This window comes from Schistocerca cancellata, chromosome 4 (assembly GCF_023864275.1).
Source record: "Schistocerca cancellata isolate TAMUIC-IGC-003103 chromosome 4, iqSchCanc2.1, whole genome shotgun sequence".
Taxonomy (NCBI): Eukaryota; Metazoa; Arthropoda; class Insecta; order Orthoptera; family Acrididae; genus Schistocerca; species Schistocerca cancellata.
Window position 1 is genome coordinate 665,237,146 of NC_064629.1, and position 17,972 is coordinate 665,255,117.

A 17,972-nucleotide genomic window follows, 5' to 3' on the forward strand; every position below is an offset into this window, starting at 1 on the left:
TATCCCTGAAACCACGTTGGGCAGGTGGAAAGTAGGCCTCGCTATCTCGCAAGCTGTTCCATTTAATAACAAACCACTACCGTTTAATTCCAGCTCTTTGCTGAAGTAAGCTACAACTGCTCGAAACAACTAGCCACTACTTCTATCTTGTCAAAGGTAGAGTACAACTAAGGCGCCTCAGCATGATGAAAATACAATTCCGGCACGAACAATTCTCCCATGGTCGCACTAGAAATTTCGTTTGAAAAATATTTGCATTGCTCTAAATGGTGCAAGGTTTCTGTGATGTTTGGCGAAGGTTATGGTTCAAATGGCTCTGAGCACTATGGGACTTAACTTCTGAGGTCATCAGTCCCCTAGAACTTAGAACTACTTAAACCTAACTAACCTAAGGACATCACACACATCCATACCCGAGGCAGGATTCGAACCTGCGACCGTAGCGGCCGCGCGGTTCCACACTGTAGCGCCTAGAACCGCTGGGACACTCCGGCCGGCGGCGAAGGTTAGGCGTCCCATATGGTTTTCTCATCTAGGTGCCTGTAATCACAACGGAACCTATATTTTCATGTTTCATCCGTTGGTTTTTTTTGGCACGACGACTGTTCTTGCCCCTCCCCCCCCCCCCCCCACACCACCCCTTGCACTATTACCTTCTTCAGTCATTCTGTCTTTCGGCTGTTGATCGACAAATTTATCCAAAATTGGTTGTAAGTACCTAGGTTTTCCATTTGGCTTGCGGTAGACTGGTGATTGATTTCCCATTGGTATGCAGTGCTGTGTAATATGCGTAGCTGACAATGGACCTCTTGTAAAAAATATATCCTTAAATTCCAAAAGTAATTTTTCCATCCGTTCCCTATTGCTTGCCTCTGGGTGTTTCACTTTTCCTCGTAGTACAGTTTCAATCACGTTCGGCTACTGTCCATGACTGACACCCTTCATGTTCCTTGCTTCTTCATTCAGGATATCCATATTAGCGATTAACAATCCCTTTGTTAATCCTATGTCCTCTCTGCTAAAATTATCTATAAAAATTGGTACTTTCTTTTCAGCCTTTATTTCTTTAATGTATACAATAGACCCGTTAACTACGCAATCCTCCTGATCTAATACTTCATTCTCTTGTAACGATTCCACCACACACAAAATTCCTACTGGCAAGCTAGACTCAACACTGACCCAAAGTGATTTCCTAGTTCCCTTAGGTACACAATGGTGAAAATCAAGTCTTAGTGTAATCATTCATAGTTTAATTGGTTCGTCTTTCGTGACAGACTCTCCTTGCGATATGGTTACACTGGCAATAGCTTCGTCTGACTGAAATGTTTTTCTGTCACGTTCCACCGTATGTTGTTGAATATCGATTATGGTACAATGCTGATATAATAAATTTAATTTTAGAATCATGTCATAGATCTCACTCAAATGTGGCACGTCCACCGACCCTAATAGTGTGACATCTTTATCCCCAACTCCACGCAATCTGTACAATGGTGACACTCACTGCATACAATTCACCAGATCACTACTGGTGACTGACGCATGCAACCCTGTGTCCAATAAAACCTGCAACACTTTTCTCCTATTATTCCTCTTATCGCACAATCCACCTCTGCATACGATTTCACAGCATCCACTCTTACTAGGAATGTAGACTCGAGGTTCCCATTAGCGTTTAAAGCTTGTTCTTCCCCGGTCCTCTACTTCCAAAACTGTAAGTTTCTCTAACTTTATTCACATTACCCTGAGGCTGGCGACACTGCATCCTCACATACTCGTTGCATACACACCTGAAACATTTTATATTAGCTGCAAACACTGTCTGTTTACCCTGCATTCTGTATGATCCACTGTCAATTGTGCTACTTCTTCTAATAACATGGGTGCTGCTTCCGGCTCTGACACACCCTGCATCTCTGGTTCTGTCGAAGCTTTGTCCTTGACAACACTCATTTTGAGAACTAACATTCAGAAGACAAGAAAATAAAAATACTAATCAGGAGCCGTCTCGACTCTTGGCACTGCCTAGCGAGCCATATGTCCCTAAGGATTACATGTGTAACATTTCACTGGAACTGATTCTGTACATGGTTACACTGTGCACATCTGACAGGCGCTAACCAGTCGTGCCTTCTAATAACTGTAAAACAAGACAATACTATGATTCTCTAAACACAATAAAATCTACTTCAAAAAATTCATGACCGTCAAACCTTTACTCCATGACAAAAATACAATCAAATTTTTTTGGACTCACGATACTGTGGGTTGTAGGGTCAGGCATTGCTCTAAGAAGGTGTTGTCAATTATCCGACACCAGTGTTAGATGACCCATGGATTGTCGCCTGTGGAGAGTGAAATGAGATGTCAGGACGACTATAGATTTGTTTAATTATCTTCTTTATTCTGGCCCTGAGACGTAGTACATCAGGAATAGCTTGTTGGAGGCATCCAGTTGCCTCTCATGCATATCATTAGACATCAAGCGTTGCTGACGGTGCAAAGAGGGGGGCCGAGCATGGTGTCACTCGGATGCTGCTGATAGCGATTCCTGCAGCTGTGACTGTGACGACAGCGTGGCAGCGCAGCTGATAATACTGCGGAGGCTGCCGTGACCGCCCCCCACCGAGCAGGTGCCTCTCTGACTTTGGCGGCGGCTGCTCTCGTGACTTAGGGCAGGCTGCCCCATCCCATGGTCAAACAGCAGACCTCGTACTGCAGTCCGGTATTTCCCTTTGGGTGTCACAGGCTCGTCGTGTAGGCTGCAATGTTGAGACGAGAATATTTTAATATACGAATGACTGAGTACTTACACAGGATGTTTCTGTTAAGAGCGTGCAAAAATGCAACAGGACATAGAGAATCCTCCACTGAACATTTTGAGATAGGGAACCTGGGGTCGGAGAAGCCAGCTTAAGGAGATATGGAAGTAAACTTGTCTACCGCTTTGTCTAGAATTAGTTTTCCACCTTATTTACAACTAACATGCATACCAGTTTACACATGCTGTGCCGTTTATTTACACTGCTGGCCATTAACGTTGCTACACCAAGAAGAAATGTAGATGATAAACGGGTATTCATTGGACAAATATATTATACTAGAACTGACTTGTGATTACATTTTCACGTAATTTGGGTGCATAGATCATGAGAAATCAGTACCCAGAACAACCACCACTGGCCGCAATAACGGCCTTGATACGCCTGGGCATTGAGTCAAACAGAGCTTGGATGGCGTGTACAGGTACAGCTGCCCAGGCAGCTTCAACACGATACCACAGTTCACCAAGAGTAGTGACTGGCGTATTATGATGAGTCAGTTGCTCGGCCACCATTGGCCAGACGTTTCCAGTTGGTGAAAGATCTGGAGAATGTGCTGGCCAGGGCAGCAGTCGAACATTTTCTGTATCCAGAAAGGCCCGTACGGGACCTGCAACATGCGGTCGTGAATTATCCTGCTGAAACGTAGGGTTTCGCAGGGATCGAATGAAGGGTAGAGCCACGGGTCGTAACACATCTCAAATGTAACGTCCACTGTTCAAAGTGCCGTCAGTGCGCACAAGAGGTGACCGAGAAGTGTAACCAATGGCACCTCATACCATCACGCCAGGTGATACGCCAGTATGTCGATGACGAATACACGCTTCCAATGCGCGTTCACCGCGATGTCGCCAAACACGGATGCAACCATCATGATGCTGTAAACAGAGTCTGGATTCATCCGAAAAAATGACGTTTTGCCATTCGTGCAATCAGGTTCGTCGTTGAGTACACCATCGCAGGCACTCCTGTCTGTGATGCATCGTCAAGGGTAACAGCAGCCATGGTCTCCGAGCTGACAGTCCATGCTGCTGCAAACATCGTTCAACTGTTCGTGCAGATGTTTGTTGTCTTGCAAACGTCCCCATCTGTTGACTCAGGGATCGAGACGTGGCTGTACGATCCTTTACAGCCATGCGGATAAGATTCCTGTCATCTCGACTGCTAGTCATACGAGGCCGTTGGGATCCAGCACGGCGTTCCGTTTTACCCTCCTGAACCCACCGAGTCCATATTCTGCTAACAGTCATTGGATCTCGACCAACGCGGCAGCAGTGTCGCGATACGATAAACCGCAATCGCGATAGGCCACAATCCGACCTTTATCAAAGTCGGAAACGTGATGGTCCGCATTTCTCCTCCTTACACGAGGCATCACAACAACGTTTCACCAAACAACACCGGTCAACTGCTGTTTGTGTATGAGAAATCGGTTGGTAACTTTCCTCGTGTTAGCACGTTGTAGGTGTCGCCACCGGCGCCAACCTTGTGTGAATGCTCTGAATAGCTAATCATTTTCCATATCACAGCGTCTTCTTCCTGTCGGTTAAATTTCGCGTCTGTAGCACGTCATCTTCGTGGTGTAGTAATTTTAATGGCCCGTAGTGGACATGTACATAAGGTGGCTCTGTTGTATCGTATTTACATTGTTCCATGAGTCAATGACAGACCCATTCATTACTCAGTGCTATTCAGAGCTGTACAGTACTGTACGATAGAGAGGTACCGATACAGTTTCGCAGAACGCACTCAAACGCACCTCGTGTGTGGGAAAGTACGTTGCAGTGCTCTCGCTGCTGAAAGGCTGTACAGGAAACGATTTCCCAACTGGCATCCTCTGTCACATCAAATGTCTATTTCTCTCGATCGACGATTGCGGGAGACTGATTCATTGGAAAGAAGAAACAAGGGACCTGGCAACATGATGACTATACCATGGATATTTGTCAGGGTGCGTCAGAATCATGTTCGCCGATGTCATGCTTGCATTGAGGTTAATGGTTGTAAATTTCAGCATATTTTGTAAGATTCAGTACCAACGGATCATTGTGTTAGTGATTTGTAGTTAACTGTAAGTAATGTAAATAGAAAAGTACGCAGTAATGTGATTATATTCCTATTATCTCCTTAACTGACCTCTCCGACCTCAGTTTCGCTACCTCAAATTATTCAGTTGAGCACCCTCTACGTCCTGTTAAATTTTCACGCGCTCTTACGGAAACACGCTGTATGTTTCACACTATGTTCGGTTAGGGCGTAAGGCACATACTCTAAACACTTCTGTGGTGGCAACTGAGGAAAGGCTTCCATCCTTTCAGTAGGATATTGCAGCGTCGGCTGTTGCTATGCCGAGTCCAGCTGCCTCTGCTTCGTATCACCCGGCCATAGTTTGCTTTGCAGCGTATAACACTCCTGCCTGCCTGTGGCTTGTTCCGTTGTAACTCACTTCCGCTCTGGCGTACTTTTTGACCGAATACAATCGATACTCTACAGTTATTTGCTTTTCTGGGCATACGTCGATGATCAGGCACTGAACATACCATACGATTTAAAAAAAGTAGTGAGGTGGTGCAATGGTGAAACAATGGACTCCTATTTGGGATTGTGGTGGTTCAAATATCCGTCCAGGTATCAAAATTTAGGTTTTTGCTCTTTTCCCTTAATCGCTATTCGGCTGCTGGACTGAAGGATTGGTGCCTTTAGAAGTGTACTGTCAATTCTCTTCCCAATCCTGTCTTGTGCTCCATGTCATTCTCGATGAGTTGTAAAACCTCAAGCTTTCATCATTTCTTTTAATTATACTTGCACATTACGTAAGTGTCATTGTTAAAGATGTTTGCCAAATGGGGTAGTGTACAATATCTTCTCAGGGTATACAGAGAACAGGTGAATGTTTACCGGAGCAATTTGTTGGCACTTGCCGTTCGTGAGCCTTCATTTGTGACCTTAACTACAATGTGCTATGGTTAATTACATACATCTCCTAACTTCCTACTTCTGTGAATGATAACATACATTGGGAAGTACGTTCATGTTGTGATCAGGCTCTTTGGATAAACAATGTTTACAAACAATAAGCCGCTCTGTGACTTGAAAACAGGATTTAAAGCTTGAGTGTAATAATAATGATTTCTGTTTAACATCTTGGCTAAGAATTCCTAAAACACAACTGGTCATGGTGAGCCGGGAACAAGTTTACACTTTATATCCACAACTGAGCCAACTATCTCGGAGTCTTGAATCAGAAACAGATCTCCCCAAAGAACCGCGACAGTTTAGGATCAGTACACAGCATACGGCTTTGCAGAAATTGTAGTGTCCCAAGCATTTCTTTTTTTTTTTCTTATTATATTTGAAGGCCTTCTATCCTCATTTCCAATTACTGCACATAACTGTGACAGATAAATCCTAAAACTGTTAGTACAACATTAAACTAGTTATCAGCAAGTGACTGGTGGCAGGAAATTGATAATACACCTAAATATGTGCATAAACAGTGACACATTTTCTAGAAGAGACTATGTGAAGGCTGTGAAAATCTAGATTTTTCCCCCAAAGATGATGCCTAACATTTAATCTTTTCTATGTTATCTTCTGTTGTGTCCTGCTAGGCGTGCATAGCTCAGTGAGACAACAGTTTAATAACACAGCAGCTTACTCATTCTGAATTAATTTTCATGAATCCATTTCATTAACGTATTCCACAGAGACTCAGAATTCAACTCAAGACAATCGGGAAGATCAATAACTGTACAGCATCATCCATCTTCTCGTTGTCTGTCAGATTTGGTACCTAAAAATCTTTTTTCACTCCCAGAATTTCAACCGCTACCTATGAGTCGAACGCCGCTGCGTCTTCGTGATATAGCGATCTGGAACGTGATGCTTGATTTTCTGAGATTTTCGGAAGAGGCTGCATTGCCATCGAAGAACCTTGATTGAAATTTTAAAACAGATCGATGCTTGATAGATACATCCAGTCAGAGTTGCAGTCTCCTGAAGAGTGAGGGCAACTTTACGATAGCCTGAACGTCGGGCGTGGATGTTAAGCTTAGCGGTCCTGTGCGTCATTCGAGGAAAGTAGATGACATACCAGCTTCAAGTTTCATCCTCCTTCTTTCTCTCATTTCCGTAATTATCCATAACAGCACAGAGATGTCACTATTCATCAAAATTAGCGATATGTCACTGATACAGACTTGGCTCAGAAAAGAAGTGTGGTACTACAAAAATGGTTCAAATGGCTCTGAGCACTATGGGACTCAACATCTTAGGTCATAAGTCCCCTAGAACTTAGAACTACTTAAACCTAACTAACCTAAGGACAGCACACACACCCATGCCCGAGGCAGGATTCGAACCTGCGACCGTAGCAGTCCCGCGGTTTCGGACTGCAGCGCCAGAACCGCTGTGGTACTACACCATATTATTGATACCTTCTCTCAAGAATCCAGGAAATATTATAACAGCCACAGAAAACTTTTATTTTCAGTCATAATGACAAACAACTTCATCAGCTACACTGCCAGAACGGCCAGGAGAGTGCATTGGTGTTGTTCGTGTTTAGTGTTGTTACCTGGTCTGGATATCTAGGCTATATGAGGGGTGTGAACAGCGTCAGATGTTGAATGACCACCGTGAAGGGAACAGAGATACCGCTTACTCGTGTAATATCCAGATTTGTGGGGTAATCGAATGTGACAGTGGTCTGATGTTGGACAGCATGGGAATTTAAGGGCAGGCATACTAGTCGTCAGAGTTCCAATCGGCGTCTGACAACCACAAGGGAGCATCGCCATGCTGTGCACCAAGAACATTGTAACTCCTTCATACACTCCTGGAAATGGAAAAAAGAACACATTGACACCGGTGTGTCAGACCCACCATACTTGCTCCGGACACTGCGAGATGGCTGTACAAGCAATGATCACACGCACGGCACAGCGGACACACCAGGAACCGCGGTGTTGGCCGTCGAATGGCGCTAGCTGAGCAGCATTTGTGCACCGCCGCCGTCAGTGTCAGCCAGTTTGCCGTGGCATACGGAGCTCCATCGCAGTCTTTAACACCGGTAGCATGCCGCGACAGCGTGGACGTGAACCGTATGTGTAGTTGACGGACTTTGAGCGAGGGCGTATAGTGGGCATGCGGGAGGCCGGGTGGACGTACCGCCGAATTGCTCAACACGTGGGGCGTGAGGTCTCCACAGTACATCGATGTTGTCGCCAGTGGTCGGCGGAAGGTGCACGTGCCCGTCGACCTGGGACCGGACCGCAGCGACGCACGGATGCACGCCAAGACCGTAGGATCCTACGCAGTGCCGTAGGGGACCGCACCGCCACTTCCCAGCAAATTAGGGACACTGTTGCTCCTGGGGTATCGGCGAGGACCATTCGCAACCGTCTCCATGAAGCTGGGCTACGGTCCCGCACACCGTTAGGCCGTCTTCCGCTCACGCCCCAACATCGTGCAGCCCGCCTCCAGTGGTGTCGCGACAGGCGTGAATGGAGGGACGAATGGAGACGTGTCGTCTTCAGCGATGAGAGTCGCTTCTGCCTTGGTGCCAATGGTGGTCGTATGCGTGTTTGGCGCCGTGCAGGTGAGCGCCACAATCAGGACTGCATACGACCGAGGCACACAGGGCCAACACCCGGCATCATGGTGTGGGGAGCGATCTCCTACACTGGCCGTACACCACTGGTGATCGTCGAGGGGACACTGAATAGTGCACGGTACATCCAAACCGTCATCGAACCCATCGTTCTACCATTCCTAGACCGGCAAGGGAACTTGCTGTTCCAACAGGACAATGCACGTCCGCATGTATCCCGTGCCACCCAACGTGCTCTAGAAGGTGTAAGTCAACTACCCTGGCCAGCAAGATCTCCGGATCTGTCCCCCATTGAGCATGTTTGGGACTGGATGAAGCGTCGTCTCACGCGGTCTGCACGTCCAGCACGAACGCTGGTCCAACTGAGGCGCCAGGTGGAAATGGCATGGCAAGCCGTTCCACAGGACTACATCCAGCATCTCTACGATCGTCTCCATGGGAGAATAGCAGCCTGCATTGCTGCGAAAGGTGGATATACATTGTACTAGTGCCGACATTGTGCATGCTCTGTTGCCTGTGTCTATGTGCCTGTGGTTCTGTCAGTGTGATCATGTGATGTATCTGACCCCAGGAATGTGTCAATTAAGTTTCCCCTTCCTGGGACAATGAATTCACGGTGTTCTTATTTCAATTTCCAGGAGTGTATCTACTCCTGCCATCCTACAACAAGAAATGGAGTCCTTGCAACAGTATGTGTCACCCCACAACGTTTCCTGGTGACTAATAGCAGCCGAGCTAGGGAATTATCGTCCCATGAATAGTCTCCCGTTAACATCACAACAAAAATGGCAGCGTTCGGGATCAGTGACTTATGGCACGATGGTACTTCATGGACATACTGCGTCCTAATGTGTTACCTCTCATATGACAATAACGTAGTGTCAGTTTTCGACAGTAAAATTCTCATTCACACATGACGTCATCCTCTTGAATCTTCGGCAGCTGAACATGCAACTACGGAAGATCATTGGCGCAGTTGATGTATGACCAGCAGCTGAAAGTTGTACCGCAAAGATTGCTGTAGACAACGTCCCTAAACGGATCGAGATCCATATTAGGACTGGAAACATAAAAGTGACTTAAACATCGAAATCGGCTACAACAGGGAAAGTTATTTGTGATTTAACTGAATAAAAATAGTTTTATAATAGTTAGCAATCGCTGAAGCCCCACCATCAAATGTCTAATCTAAACATATGATAACGTTCAGGTTCCAATTGATAACTTCACATGCGTACATGCATTCATATATATACGTCTGGTGATACCACTTTATACGACTGTTCTGTGACTTTTATTTTATCTCTGTAATTTCTCGACAACTCAACAACTGCTGTGAGTACTGTTTCTAGATTTTGGAATTCCGCCGTAATAGTTCACATCTGTCCATAATGGCAGAAGTATCGTTCTGGTAATATTGTCCCGTGTGACTTCTGGTTTTAATGGATTACATGCAAGGTAAAACGGTTTTGTTTGTATTTTATTTATAGTTTTTGCTGAGTACCAAAAAAAGAGAGAGTGATATTTGATGCATAGTGTGGAAAAAGAAACAACAGAAGAAGAGACCTTTTATATATAGGTGCAGGAATGCAACTACGTACGGCTACGCTAGCAGGCAAAAAGGATATGGAAGCGAGCAGGCTGTCTCATTACCTGAGCGCAGATTGGGCTGTTTTTGTGCGACTCCATTAGCATGGCAACCATAATAAGCAGGCACAGCTATCCGTATGCTTGATGACTATCCCATCACATTTAAGGAACCTACTTTACTCTGGGTATCACGTCTTGGTGCTTTTAAAGGATTGCTGTAGTTTGTTTGTGCATGGGTTCCACAATGCTGATTTGAGATACAAACGAATTTGACAGTATCTTCACTTTTTATTCGAATCAATTGTGCTGCATCTTATTACTCTTACGTATGATTTCTAGTCTTTCTAAATTTCTTGTGTTTCGTGTTATACATAAAACTGTTTTAAGCACTGGCCATAGTGGTCTTATAAAATATAATGAACCTACATCCCCTATATTCTCACCCAACTTAAATAAAATTCTTCTCCTCATAATAATGTTTCACTGTTTGCGATGGTGACACTGTTCACACACTCACATTGTGAGTTAGTAACAAGTGTGATGATAAAATGACGTCAAATACTTCTCCTATAAAATATCTCATACGCTTATGTACATGTGTGCCACAGGTAAATACCTTAATGTACTAAGTGAAAATAACAATAATTCATAAAGAATAATCACAAAATGCTAAATAGACACATATTTCATACAGACCACCTATGAGTAGCCATTTCTCTGAGGAAGCGTGACTCGTGGCTGAGGGCCATTGCGGAGACGTATATCAGAAAGACCAATTAGACACAATAAGAAGGGTAGTGTTCATTGCAGTTGACAAAAATATTATCTCTGTCGAGATGGAATTTAAGTGTGACAGTGAAGTTATCCGGTCGCAATTAGCTGGTTTATGTGAAGTCAAGTTCGTTATTGGAAGTATTTATTGGCCCAGGGTTCTATTGTGACAGTTTTAGAGTCATTCCAAGAAAGCCTATGGTCAGCAGCAAGGAAATACCCAGATCACGCAATATTAGTTGTACGTGACTTTAAAGTACCGACTATAGGCTGGGACATCTATGGATTCATTGCACAGACAGTCTTCCGAAGTACTTTTGAACACGTTTTCCAAAATGTCTCTTGAGTAGGTAGTTAGACAGCCCAGACGCAGTGAAAAATTTTACGCTTTAGAGCTACAAACAGGCCTGACTTTATCGACAGTGTCAGTATAGAAACGGGGATTAGTGATCATGATGTCATCACAGCGACTACGGTTACTAAACGTAATACATCAGTCAAGGAAGCTAGGAGACTATTTCTGCTGGAAAGAGCAGATAAGCACTTGTTATCATCCGTCTTAGTCCAGTTCCAGTATAATGGACGTAGAGGAATTATGGACAAAGTTTAAACGGATTGTAAATCATGCTCTGCAGAAGCATGTGCAGAGTAAGTGGATTAAAGATGGAAAAGACCCACCTCGATTTAACAACGTATTCGGAAAATGATGAGGAAGTAAAGGCTGTTGCACTGCCGGTTCAGAAGGGAACACGCAAATGACGACAGATTCCTGTGTCTGTAGGAAGATCGATGCTTGAAGCATAGGACAAATACCACCGTCATCCCTTAGCAAAAGATCTTGCCGAGAACTCGAGAAAATTCTGGTCCTATGTAAAATCGATGAGCAAGACAGATGCCACACTGTGATTTCATTGGAAATGCAGTGCATCAACAAAGGAAGTAGCAAAAAGAACCTTCGGTCAACCAATACTTGAATATTGCTCGTCTCTATGGGAACCGTACCAGATGGCTTACGAAGTAGGTAAGATCCAAAGCCAGCCGGGATGGCCAAGCGGTTAAAGGTGCTACAGTCTGGAATCGCGCGACCGCTACGGTCGCAGGTTCGAATCCTGCCTCGGGCATGGATGTGTGTGATGTCCTTAGGTTAGTTAGGTTTAAGTATTTCTAAGTTCTAGGGGACTGATGACCTTAGAAGTTGAGTCCCATAGTGCTCAGAGCCATTTGAACCATTTAAGATCCAAAGAAGAGCAGCACGTTTCGTTACAGGATCATTTGGAAAGAGCCAAAATGTCATGAAGATGCTCAGCCATCTCCAAGACGGGCATTCCGCATCTCGGTGTGATTTGCTGTTAAAGTTCAGAGAGCGTACGTTCCTAGAAGAGTCAGCCAATATACTGCTTCCTCCTACGTATTTCTCGCGAGAAGACCACGAAGATTAAAATGAGAGATTCGAGCCCACACAGATGCTTACCAGGAGTTGTCTTTTCTGCTAACTATTTGTGAGGAAAACAAGAAAACGGGTAAGTGACAGTGGTACACAAAGTACCCTCCGCCACATGCCATGTAGTGGTTTGCGGAGTGTACATGTGGATGTAGACATAATGAACCAGCGACAAAACCGTCACCACGGAGGCAAGCCTGTAGGTAATAAGGCCTACGCGCCTTGTAAGTGATACGGATGGTGGCAGTTGTCTTGGAGAACGTTCCACACGATCCTCTGACTTACCTCATGCTGGCGAATCACCTGCCTGATGATGATGCTGGAGCCACTGTCAAGCACCTTTCTTCAAGTGGATGTACCTCCCTTGGAACGAATTTCCGGCCGTATGTCAAATGGCTCTGAGCACTATGGGACTTAACTGCTGTGGTCATCAATACCCTAGAACTTAGAACTATTTAAACCTAACTAACCTAAGGACATAGCACACATCCATGTCGGTGGCAGGATTCGAACCTGCGACCGTAGCGGTCGCGCGGTTCCAGACTGTAGCGCCTAGAACCGCTCGGCCACTCCGGCCGGCACCGTATGTCCATACGACCTCTTTTGCGTCTTATTCTCTCCGGGATCGTTTCCTTAAGTGTGTCCCCGTTTGTCAAATTAACCCTGTAACATAGACTCCATCGATCTAAGGAAAAGTTCGGCGCAGGCCCAAAATCCAAGAAGTGATGAAAGTAACATCGTCTGTCCTGCTGTTGCACCAGTATTCTTGCATTATGGCCAAATAGCTCGTAATGAGACTGGCAGAAGATAAAATTACCTCTGCACAATACATACTTTTCACGGTATGCTGCAAGTAGGAGCAGACAATGAAAAGTTTGTTCCTATGTTGCTGCCTTTTATGTGAGACTGAAATATAGCGATACTTTTGTGGCGCTCTGAACTGTGGAAGTTGTTGTTTTGAGAGGGAGAAGAATCAAGAAACAAGTTGTTCAGTGCTTGTGGTTTCCTAGAAACTCTATCCGTGATCAGCTCTTAATGAAGCATTAGGTATCTTAACTTCTACTCAAGCAGTGTTAACATTCTGGCGTCGCTCCAAAATGAAATACGTTTACTGTTTTTTTTTTTAACTCGAATGGCCAGTTCTTCAGGTTAGTCTATTACAGAGAAAATGTAGCGTACGTACATCGACCCAGAGGTTTTGCTGTTCTTCTCATTTGTAAGTTTCATCTACTTTTATGCGCCGCAGGCCATCAAACGGCATCTGGTGAAGTCCACATTCTTACATATATGGATTATACGATTAACTGTCTTGTCTACGGAGATATGGGACTAACTGTGCTTTTTTTATAATCATCGAACTATGTACCACTTTTTATGGCCCTGGAGATCTCTCAAAAATAGAAAAAGTAATCGTCGTTGCATAAATCGAAAGTGCGCTGCGGCGGCCAGCCTAGATTCACATAGAGTACCTCCTGTCTATCATTGCTACAATTTTCACTGGAAACATTAACACGGATGACATCGTCGAAAGCTTCGTGTAAAGAATATCTGATTGCCATTAAATGCAATACACATCGCTATGTTTTAGAAGGAATGGTTGTAGATCATCGGTAAAAAAACAATTCGAATATTCTACATCTACATACATACTCCGCAATCCACCATACGGTGCGTGGCGGAGGGTACCTCGTACCACAACTTGCATCATCTCTCCCTGTTCCACTCCCAAACAGAACGAGGGAAAAATGATTGCGTATATGCCTCTGTACGAGCCCTAATCTCTCTTATCTTATCTTTGTGGTCTTTCCGCGAAATGTAAGTTGGTGGCAGTAAAATTGTACTGCAGTCAGCGTCAAATGCTGGTTCTCCAAATTTCCTCTGTAGCGATTCACGAAAGGAACGCCTCCTTTCCTCTAGAAACTCCCACCCGAGTTCGTGAAGCATTTCCGTAACACTCGCATGATGATCAAACCTACCAGTAACAAATCTAGCAGCCCGCCTCTGAATTGCTTCTATGTCCTCCCTCAATCCGACCTGATAGGGATCCCAAACGCTCGAGCAGTACTCAAGAATAGGTCGTATTAGTGTTTTATAAGCGATCTCCTTTACAGATGAACCACATCTTCCCAAAATTCTACCAGTGAACCGAAGACGACTATCCGCCTTCCCCACAACTGCCATTACATGCTTGTCCCATTTCATATCGCTCTGCAATGTTACGCCCAAATATTTAATCGACGTGACTCTCTCAAGCGCTACACTACTAATGGAGTATTCAAACATTACGGGATTCTTTTTCCTATTCATCTGCATTAATTTACATTTATCTATATTTAGAGTTAGCTGCCATTCTTTACAACAATCACAAATACTGTCCAAGTCATCTTGTATCCTCCTACAGTCACTCAGCGACGACACCTTCCCGTACACCACAGCATCATCAGCAAACAGCCGCACATTGCTATTCAGCCTATCCAAAAGATCATTTATGTAGATAGAAAACAACAGCGGACCTACCACACTTCCCTGGGGCACTCCAGATGATACCCTCACCTCCGATGAACACTCACTATCGAGGACAACGTACTGGGTTCTATTACTTAAGAAGTCTTCGAGCCACTCACATACTTGGGAACCAATCCCATATGCTCGTACCTTAGTTAGGAGTCTGCAGTGGGGCACCGAGTCAAACGCTTTCCGGAAGTCAAGGAATATGACATCCGTTTGATACCCTGTATTAATCATACAGCAAAATATTTACCCTATAGCGTGTAATCAGTTTTCAAAAACTTAGGTTGAATGTCTTTGAAAGTATTTATGAAATGTTAGGAACCCACATGTATCTCGGTTGGATTCAGGAAAAGTCGCGTGGAGTGTCCTCGCGGTTTGAGGCGCCATGTCACAGATTGCGCGGCTCTTCCCGCCGGAGATTCTAGTCCTCCCTCGGGCATGTGTGTGTGTGTGTGTGTGTGTGTGTTGTTCTTAGCATAAGTTATTTTAAGTAGTGTGTAAGTCTAGGGACCGATGACCTCAGCAGTTTGGTCCCTTAGGAATTCACACACATTTAAACATTTGATCCAGAAAAACATTATCTCAGCAACTCAGTATTTCACTACCAGAGAAATGAATATCATCGCAGAAAGGAGATAAGAATTTAAAACATTCTAAAAAAATGTAAGGTTCAGCGATCGGAGTTAATAAAAAGTTGCGAGAGTTTGAAAACAGAAGATATCTGATGCGGTTTCCTGGAACTCTATAAAAGTGCTTGCGGACTCTAGAGTAGGGGCCAAGAAAGGAAGATACTTAGATATTTCTCTGTAAAAATGCACCCTGACGTTAAGACAACCGGGATAATACCTACGGTAATGCATACCACTACGTGAACCGCAACATATAAAGGCAGAAATTTTTAAGGAATAATGTTCCCTGTGGGTTCTTTCTTAATGGAAGCTAGAGACGCGCTGAGTGTACAACTCCTCTGATCTGTGTGGGGGAAGGTGATCGAGTGCGGGGCGATTGTATTCAGGGCATGTAATATAGTGAACGTCTGTCAGTGAAGTCTGGTATGAATCATACCAGTGTTGCCACCGCTTTTCATCCAACCCATGTATATCTAATATCTGATTTTTCACTTTTCTTGTGACTTTTCTCCGCCAGAAGCTGGTCAAAAACTACGGCGAAATATATATGAAGGCTAAACGTTATATCACATTCCATTTCAACACATGAAATAAATGTTGCTATAACTTCACGAAAGGTAGTCATAAAGTTTTAGTTGTTATCTAAAAAAAATAGTTACGTAATTAATTTATTGTTTGTATGCTGACACCTGTCTACAGTCCTACTATTCTCTGAAATGCCCGCGTCATAATACCACAGAAAACCTTAAGCGCAACCAAAGCATAATGGTGCAGTGGATCTCAAATTTATCAATGGGTCGCGCCATTTTGTTCTAGCTCCTCTAGCGGGGTTCCTAGGTACTGTGGCGCAGTGACTTCATTGTGTATCAACACTGCAGATATGTACCTGCAATCAAACAAACTTTAATAACGTAAAACTACTCGCTCCCACGAACGGCGGCGCCACACATGCACAACAGGTAGCGAGCATACAGCAACGGGCCGGAGACATACCTTCCACGTCATATTACGTAAATCGGTTGTCTCCTTAACGGGGTAAAACTGCCCACACAACGACAAAAAACCAGTGTGGTATTCAGCGCTGCCTATCCTCATGTTGACAGCCATTTCGTCGACCACAATATTAATACACCTCAGAGAGAGAGTACATGAGTCGGCTTGTCCTAAGTTTTTATCGTAACATTTCACGAGGACACGTGAACCATGTGGTAGCATAAGCATAACTGCGATGCGTTTTCCTTAGTCACCACTGCACTTTTTCACTGTGACATCACCACATATTTCCGATAACGGCCACAGGAGTCCAAGTGCAATAACATCGTGATCCAGTAGCATACCGCAAGCTCGAACTATGTTTGCTCTCTGACTTTCGCTGGACCCCTCATATTAGGACGACGATCATGGACTTTATACGCGGCCTTGCAATACTTCGCAGTGTTCATTTCTTGAGTAACAGCGCTCAGCCAAAGGTTGTGTTGTGCACTGAGCTCTCAACCTGTATCAAAATTACAACTATTCTTTTTATTTATTATTATTTCATTCTCCTCGTCTCATGTGGGCAGAGGGTGGATTGCCAGGGGTAAAATACCGCTGCCTTCAGCGTAGAGTATTTACATAAAATAAATGATATTATAAATATTATACAGGGTGACGATTTTAATGCATAATGGGGAATAAATGGGTATACAGATGAGATACAACAAAATGTTTTAGATAAAAGTTGCATGTGGGAAAGTGGGTCACGCGTTGCTACTAACGCTCATTACCTTGAACGCGATTTTCAAGATGATTCAGAGGTTAAAGGAAACGATCACTAATTTTACGTATAAAATGATATACTATTCAACGTCATGGCAAGGTTTAGTCAAAGTCTAATAAGGAAATATGTTTTTAGTTCTAGTAGTGATTAACTCGGAATAGAGGAGGGATACAGCAAAATACAGTGGTAGATACAGATTGGAACGGGCGTAAGAGGTCACTACCAGTAACCAAAATTTTGAAGATAATTATCGAAGGTAATTGAAGGTTGGCCAACGACCTTGCCGCAGTGGTAACACCGGTTCCCGTCAGATCACCGAAATTAAGCACTGCCGGACTGGGCTAGCACTTGGATAGGTGACCATCTTGTCTTGGCAAGTAAGGTGCGCTCAGCCCTTGTGAAGCAAACTGAGGAGCTACTTGATTGAGAAGTAGCGGCTTCGATCTCGTAAAGTGACATACGGCCGGAAGAGCGGTGTGCTGACCACATACCCATCCATATCTGCATCCAGTGACGCCTGTCTCTTGACATTGGGCCTTCCCAGGCCTGTTCGCACGGCGCTAGTTAGTTAACTGAAGGTTGGGTTTTGTTTCATGGAAACCCCTATTTATGATGTCGGATCTGGAAAGAGCAAACAGAGATCTGAACTTAATGTTTTTATTGGCAAAGGCATTTGCAAGACAGAAAAGAAAAACAGAAATAAAAGGTGGATCAGTGATTTACAAGTCGTTGAATGAGTCCCCTCGCCTCTCATTCCTCCTGAAACCCCCCCCCCCCCCATTTGTATCTAGTATCTATCACTATATTTTGCTGTATCCCTCCTCTATTCTAAGTT